Raw genomic sequence first — 10,357 nt, 5'->3', positions numbered from 1 at the left:
AATGACCTTTTACCCAAACGTTATCATCCGTATAATAGATCTTGATTGCTTTTAATCCAAGTCGCATCTTATCATCTTCATCCTCATTTTAACCACGCATTTATTTTTATAAATATTACATTTAAGTGCGCGTGTGTGTCATTTATTGGGTATATAATAAAATCTTACAGATGGGGTCATCGCACTGGATTATTTTATTTACTTTTCTACCGGGTAAGTTACAAAAATAACCATAAATAGCATAAAGCTGTCTTAATACTTTATAGTAAGATAATCGTAATATTTATCATTATCATTTTTGTTGATAAAAATAAATAAATTAATGAATGAGGTAAATATTGAGATGATAAATCGGTTAAAATAAACTGGAGAATGACGTACGCAATTAAGTAACACTTTTTCTAGAAAAATTTGAAGAAAAAAAACTAAAACAAAATTTTAGTTGGAGAAGAAGTATATTAGTTAAGAATATTAAGACAGTAATGATATAAACAAGATGATAACGATAATTGATATATAAAATTAATTTAAATGAAGTAAAGAGGAAAAAACAAGTTGATGCATCGTTAGTTTCCCGTTTTTATTACTACGTGTTAACCCCCGTAGCAAAGTTAATACTGTTATATCTGCATCAAAATTGACCGTGGTAGATGGTTATTACCGAGTTAAGTTCAATGTCACACATCCTCTCTCGACACTCCGCTATTGTAAGTTGCCTCTTCCACCAATGCGAATTTACTGCGTACAGTAGCATCCAAATGAATTAGACAGAGAACATTATTTACCGGCTGTCTGATAATCAATCATAGTTGTCGCTCATCTGTAAGAAAAATCTATCTCCAATGTAATTGTTAATTTAAAAATTAGTTTGCAGTTCGAGTTGCTACTAATTATATTAAATTGTAATTGTCATTTATTGTAGGCCATTAATCATCGTGGGAAAAGAACATTGATTTTATGGATCGATAAACTATTTTTTTTTTATTTTTAAGGACCGTTGATCTTTGAAACAGTTAAAAAAAGAAAGTGGTATTCATAATTGTGGAGGATGAGAATGAAGCAGATTCTAATACTAGAAATGAAACAGTAGGTCAGGTTGCGACATTTTACGGTAGATTATTTTTAATGTACATTTGAATAAAAAGTTTTCTCTATTTTAAAGATCAATATTTTAATTCTGGTAAAAGAGGTCGAGTCGTACAGTGGCTAAAATTTTTTTATTCGAATAAGAAAAACTAAATTATTTGAGTGAACATATTAAACCAAAATGATTAATTATTTTTAAAAACTACTTGTTGCAGAAATTATTTAGCAGCTAAACGATGAATTGATTCAAGGATGTCACAAGTCATCCTTGATTTTTTGTTATTACATAAATCAACTCAATGTTATTTTTAACAGTTTAAGTAAATAACAAGCTTGTAAAAGTAATGAAAATAAAATCAAAATTATTTTTTTTTAAATCATCAATATTACAACAGTAAAGTATTTAATTTACTAATTAATTCTGTGTTTCCGATTAAACACAGGAAAATATTGATAATTAAATGTTGATAATAAAATTTAAATGCTTAATCGATTAATTTTTGTTGTCAAGCCGACGAAATAAATCATTTCTTTTTATAAGTATAACAATCAAGTTAAATCATTGTCGGCATTTTCTTTATTTTGATTAGAAATAATTTTAGTTTTGAATAATTTTTTAATTATAAAACGGAAAATTTCGAAAATTTTATAAATCTGTTCGAAAAAAATTAACAAAACGATTGACCCTACAATCCATCCCTGCAACTTTCTGTTAATTTCAAATACAAAGCGCCTCAATTTTAACCTGTAACGAAGTTTTTGAGCTCTTCGTGCTCAAGCGTCTAGTTTGGATTTAAGCAAAAATTTTTTTCAAAATATTTAAGCTACTATAACTTTCAGACACATCATCTGACTTTAAAACATATGGCGGTATTTAGTGTGAATAAGAGCTCTATCAAAATTATCAGAAAGAAATCCATTCAGATAAATAATTGAAAAACGATGTTTTGTTGATTTTTTTAAAATTAGATATTTCTCGAACAAAATCAACCGATTTTGATGCGGTTTACGGCAATCGATGCAGTTTTTTGGTCAGTAACACAGCTTACTCCGGATTATTCAACTCTGCTACATACTGTACATGATTGCAGCTTTTCATTTTTCTTCTAAACAAAGAAGATTTTTGAAAAAAAATGCTCTACTACATAAAAGATTTTTTAATTATATATTTTATAACAAAGCGTTTTTTTTTTTCAACATTTTCATTTGTTTAGAAGAAAATTATAAAACTGCAATCAGCTTTATCATCACGAGTGCAACAACGATAGTACCGTTTCTGGCAGTAACGCATCTTTACTCCAGATTACTCAATTTTGCAACATACTGTACTCAACTCAAAAAATTGAATAACTTTAAAAAAAAAATTTTTTTTTTTTAAGTTATTTCATTATTTTAGTTAAGTCCAGTATGTCGCAGAGTTAAGGAATCTGGAGTAAAGCTGTGTTACTGCCAATTTTTCGAGTTATTTTTTGCAGATGGTTATAGGTTACTTATTTTTTGGATTTTATGAACCCTTTCTCATATTTCTACGATTTACTTTGATAAGCATTTTTTCAGTCAATAAAAACAAAAGACAGGCATTTTCTTTCAATTCCTTTGTTTTTTTTTTTTTTTTATCGAAATGGCAATAAAGGGATTATTTTAAATCTTTTCCTTACAATCAACTTAAGGTAGTACTACCGGTTTTAGAATTGACGTTCAGAATTTAATGAAATTTGGCAAATTGGTACTTTATAATATCATAACTAAGCAGTAAAATTTTTGGAAGCCTGGCGAGTCTTGAAAAAAAGATATTAATATTTACATATTTTTGCTTTTACCATTGATCCTTATGGAAAATCACAGACTTTATTTTATTTCACAAAACTGGACGTTAAGATTCTAATAAAAATTAAGACAACGAGAGAAAATAACATCTAGAACATATTTTATAACAATCAGTATGGTTTCCGAGCATATGAGAATATTTATTAATAAAAAACATTCAAAATTTATCTCTGTCTCTCTTTCTTCAACGTGATTTAGTATAGGGAAATCTACTACGTTAATCAAATAAGGTTAGGCTTTGGGATTTGACTCTTGTGGTAACGGTAGTACTACCTTAAGACCCACTCACACCATCCTGCGCCTCTACATACAACCTTCCACGCATCCACCTACAGGCTCCGATTGAAAGAGATTTACATCTATATAGTCACATCACGAAATCTCGGGAACCATACGCTTTAAAAACTTGAAGTTTGGTAGAAATATTAATTTTGCCATATAGAAGTCAGCTAAGAACGGATTTTACGAAATTCTTCTTCCCCGGTAGGAGAAGGCGGGAGCGTTAACAATAAAAATTTCCATTTTTAAACTATTGTGCCTATCAGCTCCAAAATTGGTAGGAGAATTCTATATATGATGTAGAAATGATCTTTGGTGGAAAAAAATAACTCAATTTTTTCTGACCGAGGATCGGGACCGGGAGTATATCGATTTTTTTTATTGATTTTTTAAAATGATAGTCTGGTTCGTTCGTTTTTCTACGATTTCCGAGTTTTCAAAATGTTCAACACCAGAACTCGCATCCAGAAGACAATCGATAATTCAATTACGTGTTAATGAGTAATTATTTTAGAGTTCTAAATTAAGTAGCTTAATTTTACGATCATTAAGCTAGTGAAGGAAGTCTATACATTGAGAATAATTTCATCATTTTCTGGACATCCCATAAAAAACTCGAAAATATTCCACCTATAAACCTGAACACACTTATTTAAATAAGTTATCAACCATTATTTTTGAAAAAAAAAAAAAATAATGTGTGTGAATAAAAAGTATTAAATTTTATTTTCACCGCTTATGTGTGTTGTATTTTCAATATAAATATTTTTTGATGGATAAAACACATAGAGTACGCTTCGTTTCCTGTCACAAAGTTGTGCTCTTTGCTAGTACTTTTATTTCACATTGATCAATTAATCAAAGTTTTAGCAGACCGTACTCGATTTATGGCAAAAAAATCTGAAAAACGATTAACTTTTCCCAATTTTCGATTTAAAATTAATGTTTATCGAATATATCTATGAGTTACTGATATCTGTATTTCCTTTAATAGTTTAAAATAATTCAACAATTAATTATTTATTAATGAAAATAATTATCGAATAAATTATATCGAAAAGTAATTATTGACACTTTCTCTTATGAAGATTGACAACATAACCGCATAAAATTAGAAACGATTTCCATTTTGATGGGTTGATAAAGTACAGCAAATGACTAATCAATTGAGATTAAACTGGAACAACTTAGATTTATGCTGATTACACAAGCGACATTAATATTTGCATATTCATAAGCTTGTTAATTATATACCCGCAGTCTTCGTTATGATGCGAATATTAACACTTCGTGATGAACGATTCGTCAGTATAATTGTTTACATACATGTTAATAATACGATAACACACTGATCAACAGATAAAACAAATTAGCTAAATTTTATCATTTTTCTGTTCATGATTGTCTCACTTTAATTAAAATTTATTGAAAATGTATGTTTCGTCATCAAAATAATTTTTATATGAATTATATATTAATGAAAATATATACAATATTCTTGCATACTGGCGGTAATTTTCATAGAAATGAATAATTAAATTTTAATTTACATAATTAAAATCGCACAATACGGAATTTTAATTTTTAATTAAAGTTTTTATCGGTAATTATAAATGAATTTACAATTCGAGCTATTGTATAATTCTATTAAATATAAAATGAATAAAAATTTATTGCAAACAAAAATAAAAGACTATTCATTTCGCAATGCTAAAAAAAATCGATGATACTTGATGAATAATAGAAGAAGAAATAAACATTCTTATTGCGACAACCACCCACGAGCGATACAATATCTAGCGATCATTGCCCGCGAAGACGACTAATGTAAGTAGGTAGAACTATTAATATCATTTCTAAGCATGCCGAGTTACCCGAGTTATTTCTACGGAAATACACACATGAATAAGAATAAGAATAAATGAGTAGCTATTTTGTTTTATTCAACTTCTAACAAACAACTTTTTTTTAATTCTTGACATATATTTATGAAGTACGACGTAACCGATTCTTCATTCATCAATACATTCATAAGAATAAAAATAGATTTGTTAGTAATAAGTAATGAGTAATGAAATTTAGCAATTTTATCTATAAGTTACACGAATAATATTAATTTCACTTTATCCCTAAACAGTTAGTCATGGTACAACTTGTAGAATTACTTTTAACTTATTTAAAATTTATCGAATTTACGAATATTAAAAAATTTTAATTTTGATTATTTGTTAAATAAATACTTACAATCACATTGATATTTCACACAAACTTTAAATTTATGTGTATAATAAAAAACTTTGAGGGTTTAAAAGAACTGCTTCCTCGGACCTCAAAACGTAAAGATCTGATATGAACTCAATTTTCGAAAACCGTAGTAAAATTTTAAACTTTACAAGTTTGTTAACAATAACTTCCCGATTTTTTAAAATCATTGATTTTCATAGCGGGAAATCAAAATAATAAATTCAGAAACTTGTTATATGAAAGAAAAGTGAATTTTTATGGATATAAAAAGGAGAGATTATAATTATTATATTACACGGGAAATAAATTGTAGGAAAAATTACTATTGAAACATCGGAATCTACGATTAGACATTCAATACGATCACTTTGATAATTTTACATTTTTAAATTTATGACGTTAAATCGTAAAAATTCTGATATTTACTACTTTTATAGGTATTATTACGATGTAACATCGTGAATTTTGAAATGTAAAATTATCAAATTGACCTATTGAAAGTCTGGTCCTGGATTATGATATAACAATTGTAGGCTTCTTACAATTTTTTTTCCGTGTGAAGTTTGATATAAAAGAAATATTTATATATTATTATGAGACTTAGGGAAGAATTTATGATATACTTCACAGTGTCAGTAGTTCTGCTTAATATCCCATGAAGTAAGGTACACACTCGTCAGTAATATTGGTAAAATTAGTAAAATGATGTTAGGCTCATAAAAGAAAAGATAGCATATATATATGCTATTCTATGAATTCTATGAAATCCTATGAATTCTTTCTTCATCAGGAACGAGAAGACAAACTATGAACGTTTCTCAAATTTACCTAGCCTAGTCTACTTTATGGATCAACTTAATTGCTAAAACTACTTTCTCTTGTTTTTGCTATCAAGGAATCTACCTGTTATCAACCTAAAACAGCTAATGAATCTTCTATATAAATACTACGTTGTCTATCTACATAAACCTACTCTTGCAGAGCTTTTGTTGATTATCATACATACTGACTTTGTTTGTTTACTTTTAAATTACTTTAATATCAATCCACTCTCAGAAAAATATACTAAACAAAATTGCAAAGCAATCTTAAATCATCTTTTACTTAAATTCGTGTACTTTAATACAATAAAAATGTATACTTTGCCATTTGGCCATTGCCTTGGCATTAAATTATAAATAAATAAATAAATAAATAAATAAATAAATAAATAAATAAATATATATATATATATATATATATATATATATATATATATATATATATATATATATATATATATATATATATATATATATGCGCTTAAAGTTTAAGTAGTAAATTAGTTGCAAAATAACTTGAGTATAAAAGAGAATTTTTTACATAATGATTTTAATTTCAATATAAAAAAATTCATACATAAAATGAACTTACAGTGAGTGTAATATAGTTCCGAGTATAGATGATATGAGTCCTTTTTAATGTTAATGACTGTGGTAAATTATCGGAAAAAAGACCACGCCAGGTAACAGGCATTCATAGAATTATAGAAGCTAAGCGTCGAGCAGAAAAATACTATACACACCTTGGCCAGTAATAAGTACCCGAGTCGAAAAGTTTTAGTATTATTTCGAACTGCTAAAGCTGAATTGAACCTTAATTGAAGCTGCCTGTACTGAATTAAACCTTATATCAAACTGACTACACTGAACAGAGCCTTAAATCAAACTATTCGGCCTACTAGAGTCAATAATTTCAAACTGTTCAGCCTGCTAGCAGTATTAAATTGAAACTGGTTTCAACCTTATCACACTGCAGCTTTAAAATGACGTAAACATTTCAGGCTATATTCAGACTGAACAGCCTTCAAAAGTATTGTAAAGAAACTGAATTCAAGCTGAACAGCTTGCTAAGGTATTAAAATGAAACTGAATCAAAGCTGATCAAGCTGTAGGCTATTCAGTTTGAAACAAGTTTCAACTTTAACCATTTTTTCAAACTGAACAACCTGGTATATAGAAAAATTTTAAGCCTTACTTGAAACTGAACAGCCTGCTAAGCATTAAAATGAAACTGAATTCAAGCTGATTAAGCTGCAGGCTATTCAGTTTGAAAAAAGTCCCAACATTAAGGATATTTTCGAACTGAATAACCTGATTTTGTAAATATCTTTGTAATGTAAAGCAGATTTGCTTCTTTATTATTAATTAATTTAACTGCAGAATCGTAGACTGCCATTAGTATACTATTAATATACTATTTCTGCTCGACGTAGTCGGAATGTGGAAACTTCGTTTAGCGTAGCGGGTTATCACTTTCCGGCCTGAGGATAGAAAACATAACTTTTTCTCACTTTTCTAAATAAAATATAGGTTCTTACTTTTAACGATAGAAAATACTAGGGGTGTGCAAATATCGTTCGAATCGAATATTAGTAGTCGATTCGGAACGAATAATTCGCAAGTTTGAATTATTCGCACACCCCTAGAAAGTACCTATAAATTGATGAAATATATGGTTAAACTAATTTTTATCCATTTGCATAAAACATAAAGTTTCATTTGTTTTTATAATACTATGTGATTAAATATCGGGTCTGGATAACTACTAAAATAAATATTTGATTATTTGTAGAATGCATTTGTGGCGATAAGTTCTCTATATGTCTTTTCAATATCGTAGAAACTCTTGAATATGTACGTATATATATTTATTTATATGAGAGCCCATCAGAATAATACATCTTTCAGACACATTACTATACCCGACGATAAACGCGTGACATAAAAATACAAATATAGCTTTGACCTGACACTAGAAGTATATTAGTAAAAGTAGGAGAGCTAAAAAGTTGAATTTATCTATCTCAAAACACCAATTTTGTAGATACTTGTGAAGACGCAAATAAGAATTGTGAAAAATATCTTCCTAATTATCGAATCGCGTTATTTTATTTTCAATCATCGAATTTGAAATATCTCGGGGAAAAAATATTTAGTCCTAATCAGTCATGAACAGGCATGAGTCTTCAGACCTGATCAGGCATGAAAAATGACCGGGCACCAACAGATCTGATCAGACGTATGACATATAACGTCTCAAACATAAGCAGGCATAACAAGGCATGATCATACCTGACATCAGGCATGAGCAGAAACGGCCAGACCGTAACGTATTTTACTCTTCAGGCATGATCATACATGAACAGGCATAGTCATGTCTCAACATTTTTTTCTGGGAAAACTTAAATTTTTAATGAAAGTTATATACCTGAAATTTAGAAGACAAAAAAAAACTTTAAAATTAGGTAAAAAAATTTTTAGTTCATGATTATAAGCATTGAAACGCTTCTCTCATGTGAATGCTAATAATCTTGATTTGTTACCAGTCTACTAAACAATCACACTTTAATGAACAAAATGCAAGTTCCAGCTAACTTGTCTAATTAATTTTGTTTTGTGCTTTCGTAGCGAGTCTCATTTCATATAGAGATCACACAATAATAACTTTGTACCCATAAACTTACATCAAAATCAAAATGTTACACTAGGTTTAGTTATTTTACTTTAATTAATTATAGCTCAAAGAAGTTGGGTCACACAAAAAAAAAATTTTTAAAGTGTAGAAAAAAGCGTATGAATACATTATTGTTCCATTAATTTATATTACTTACGTCATTAAAGTATATAAAATATTTTTAGTAGAGGATTACCAAATAAAAAGTTTCTTGGTTTAAATTAAAAAAAAAAAAAAAAAAAAATACAAAAATTTGTATCAAACGTAGACTCTAATCTGTAATTTAACAAGACTGCTTTCATTCAAAGAGAGTTTGGTCAGAGGTTGTTTGATGTTGACAACTTTATTTCTATCAGCGGTATGATGACAAATTTTTATAAAAGAAAAACTACATTATGAAAACAAAAACTTTTATTTGATATCTTGATTGAGCAAAAATTAAACAATAAATGAAAAAATAAAAATTTCCTTGATCTTTATTGAAAAATAAAAAATTTATGATCGATAAAAATATTTCTATTTTAATTTCCTGAAAGTGAAATATAAAGTTTAGAGAACGATACACTCAAGCAGCCAGTGCCTCGAATTTTTATTTTTTTCATTTAACTTTTATGCACTATTACTTTTATGACTCAACATAGTAAAAATTCACTTCAGACAGAGTTTATTGTAAACTCTTCCACGTTCATCAACCTTTAAATAAAAGTTATTCAAAACGTTAAAACCAAGCAGAAAATGTTTTTGAAGCATAAATATTCACAAATGTGAAAATCGTTTCCTACTCCTACCAAGTTTTTTTACAATCTTACCGTGATGGTTTATCTTTACCCCTGATTCAAAGGAGTTTATCGATTATTCTACATTCTGAGAACCGATCGTAGATTGTACGGTACACTGGAGCTGTACAATTCGTTTTCCTTTGAATTTTTTTTTTGAATCCCTACATTACTGGTTACGATCATGGTTCCTATCTTCGTAACAGTAATAAAGGCTTCATTCTTTGCCACGAAGATCTCGATTGGTGTCTTTAGGTATGAAAAGGTATGATCTCGATTTATGAGGACGTTGGAAGCTCCCAAATCGGGTAAAAAAAAAATTTTGTCTTACTATTTGATGATTGGATGGTTCCAGTCATAAATGCAAAATATACGGCTCAGCTTAAATGCTTTAGATTGTGAAAAAATCAAAAATAATCAACTGAAAATTATCACTTAAAAACGCGTATACTTCAGTATTCACGTTGACTTCAATACTAACTAGTTTAAATTCACTTATAAGTTTATTTCCGTTCATGAAAATTTGTATTTTAATAATTTATTTAATTAACAACGTATCTGGGCCCATAAACTGTTGTTAGGATTATGGATAATTGGAAGTAAATGATTTTTCGAAGCAAAAATAATTTTTTTTTAGGTCGTAAAAAATT

At 28.3% G+C, this 10,357-nt stretch overlaps 1 protein-coding gene across 1 annotated transcript in view; it reads left to right on the top strand.

The window, feature by feature from the left end:
- Positions 1 to 207: 207 nt before the first annotated feature.
- Positions 208 to 10,357, top strand: part of LOC141530651 (xaa-Pro aminopeptidase ApepP) — a 48,643-nt gene continuing 38,493 nt past the window's right edge. Inside the window, exon 1 of the mRNA XM_074247879.1 lies at positions 208 to 213. The gene's annotated coding sequence lies outside the window, so the exon portion shown is untranslated. The remainder of the gene's footprint in view (positions 214 to 10,357) is intronic.

The sequence above is a fragment of the Cotesia typhae genome, unplaced genomic scaffold (genome assembly GCF_013202065.1).
Source record: "Cotesia typhae breed Kobodo isofemale line unplaced genomic scaffold, CoteBio_Ctyphae contig_5, whole genome shotgun sequence".
Lineage (NCBI taxonomy): Eukaryota > Metazoa > Arthropoda > Insecta > Hymenoptera > Braconidae > Cotesia > Cotesia typhae.
The sequence above is the reverse complement of the archived record's forward strand: the minus strand, read 5'-3'. Positions and strand labels throughout refer to the sequence as shown.